We start from the raw sequence: 2,760 nt of genomic DNA, 5'->3' as shown, positions 1-2,760 counted from the left end.
CTAGGGAAGTTTGACTACCCCCTGACAATCCCCAGGAGTAAGGAACTTACCCAAGGTCACACAGCTGTTAAGTGAGAGAGCCAAGTGCACTGGCTCACTCAGCAATAAATCATTATGCTTTACCTTTCCTTGTACCACCTTCAAGGGGGGGCGGGAAGCTTGGGAAATTAAACCATGGAAAAAGTATTAAATTCCATTTTAAAAGCATTTACAATAAAAAGTGGCAATTTTCTCAGTTTTCTACAACCTAGCATATTTTGACTCCCATATCAACTAATCAAATACTTCTTCAGAAGCATTTCCAATGCATAAAACTACCAGATACAATCTGCCTTCTCCTAAAAAAATTCAATACATAAAAATCTGCTTACAAAACAGATAAAGCAGAGTTTTAACTTTACAAGGGAATTTGCCACCTAATTTTTTTACTTAAAAAAAAACTAGTTTCCTGATACATTTACACAGTGATTCATTTTACAAAATTTTAATATACAGGCAAAAATTTAGGAGGCATATCAACTGAGGCTGTCTTCAGTCTCTTATAGAATTAGATCATTCATTATCTTTCTCATTCTTTGTGGTTGTGTTCATCACTTTGCAAACATGAAAACTTCACTTACACTTTCCAGGAGATGTGAGGAGTCACCCCAGTCTCTCAAGACAGAGGACTTCCAGTTTGAGACGCATCACAGAGAGGTCTGGTTAAATTGCTGAACCTACCCCCAAGAGGTTTAACTCAGTAGCTGTGAGGTCAGGCCCAAGTATGACTTTTTTTGGGGGGGCGGGGGGAGCTGTCAAATAAGCCTTTATTAAATCATTTTCCTTTGTAGTTCTTAACTCGCCGGGCATTCCACCGCACCACTGTTGATGTCCTCTACGAAGTGAGAGTGGAGGCCATTAACATTGCAGCCCACAGACTGGGCAGTCCCCAGGATCTCCTTAATGGTTCCAGAGAGCTCTCTAGCGAGAGACCGGTGCCGCATCTGTTGGGCAATGTCGACAGTCTAATCAAAAGTGATGTTTCCACTGTGCTTAATGTTTTTCTGCTTCTTTCTGTCTCTTGGGGGTTCCTTGAGGGCTTTGGTGATCAGGGCAGAAGCAGAAGGTACCACTTTAATCTGGGCCTGTTTGTTCTGAATCGTCAGCTTCACTGTAATCCTCAGACCCTTCCAATCACCAGTCGCCTTGGCAATGTCATCACAAACTTTTTTTGGAGACCCAGGGGACTGATCTTGGGGGCCAAGGCAGATGTGTTACCAACTTCTCCACAGGTGAACCCCAGGTATATGACTTTGATCTCGTTGGGGTCGAACTTAGGCGGCATGGTGGAGGCAGCTGGTGTTGGATGAACCCGGATTCAGGATGACCGAAGAGAGTTGCGCCTTGGCCTCCTCCGAGCCAAAAGCCAAAAGCCCAAGTATGACATTTTGAACAAGTTCTAGAAACTGCACTTCAAGGCCCACCGACTGCTTAGGGGATTTCCATGGTAGAGATGAAAAAAATTCTCCTGCAGTATTTTCCTTCAACTGATGAACTGTGCTGAGATACATCCTACTGACACTCACTGAATATGGTCATTAAAGAAATAGTTCTTTCCTCAGATACATTTAATAAACTTTTATCATCATCCACCAGGAGACAAACTCAGTCCTTGATTCAGAAAAGGAAAGAAAGAATAGCAAATCTTGACCATCCAGCCCCTAGTAAATATCCAGATTAAATTAGCTGCAAGAAGTATCCTCAATAACAAGGGAAATAGATTACCTTCCCCTACCTTTAGGGGATGCTTTCAGAAGTTCCCCTTGACTACCTAGTCCCATCAAGTCTGAGAAGGTTAAGATATTGAGGTCTCCATGTTAGCTACCATCACCTTGATGAGGAGCTTCCCCAGTTACACAATTCAGAAAGAGATGCTGAAAGTTGGTCATTAAACCAAGCAACTCTACTAAGGATACCTTTTATTGAGCACTTACTACAGTCCATATATTCTCATCCCATTTCATCTGCATGACGTTCTTGCTCAGTAAAGAGGATTAGCCTCTTCTGCAGATGGAGCCAACAAGTCTGAGAGGGGGTATCCCAGGAAGTTCCGCTCATAAGTGGCAAAGCTGGGACTTGAATCCAGCTTGTAAGAACCCCAGGTTCAGGGTCTTTCTTTTACTCCACATTGACTGTCAGATAAAACAAGGCTTCAGTTCTCCCATTTCTGAGAGAATAAACAGACTGTGAGGGTAGAGTGCTGAAGTCTCCTTGGCTTCGAGGTGTTTGACGGAGTCTCCATGGGTTTTAAGTGGTGTATCATTTTTCTAAAGCTGTATAACAAATGACCACAAACTTAGCAGTCTAAAGCAATACCCATGTACTAGTTCATGACATCAGAAATACAGGCGGGCTCCACTGGGTTCTCCGCTCAGGGCATCACAAGACTGAAACCAAGGTCTCAGGCAAGCTGGGTTCTTATATGGATACCTCAGGAGATAATCTACTTCCAATCTTATTCGTTTTGCTGGGAGAATCTAGTCCCTTGTGTTTGTGATACAAAGGTCCCCATTTTTTGGCTGGTTGTCAGTTGGGAGCCTCTTACAATTTCTAAAGATCACCTCCATTCCTTGTCATGTGGCTCCTTCCACCTTCCAGCCAGCAACTATGCATCAAATTCCTCTTGTGCTTGCATCTCTCTGAGTTCCTCTTCTGGTGCTTTCAAAGGTTCCATCTGATAAAGGCCCATCCAACTAATCTCTGTATTTTAAGACCGGCTAA

General features: G+C 43.1%; 1 pseudogene; it reads right to left on the bottom strand.

Annotated features, from left to right (window-relative positions):
• Window positions 1–833: 833 nt before the first annotated feature.
• On the bottom strand, window positions 834–1,380 carry LOC105090336 (large ribosomal subunit protein uL11-like; annotated as a pseudogene).
• Window positions 1,381–2,760: the final 1,380 nt, after the last annotated feature.

Source organism: Camelus dromedarius, chromosome 2 (genome assembly GCF_036321535.1).
Source record: "Camelus dromedarius isolate mCamDro1 chromosome 2, mCamDro1.pat, whole genome shotgun sequence".
Classification (NCBI taxonomy): Eukaryota; Metazoa; Chordata; class Mammalia; order Artiodactyla; family Camelidae; genus Camelus; species Camelus dromedarius.
The sequence above is the reverse complement of the archived record's forward strand: the minus strand, read 5'-3'. Positions and strand labels throughout refer to the sequence as shown.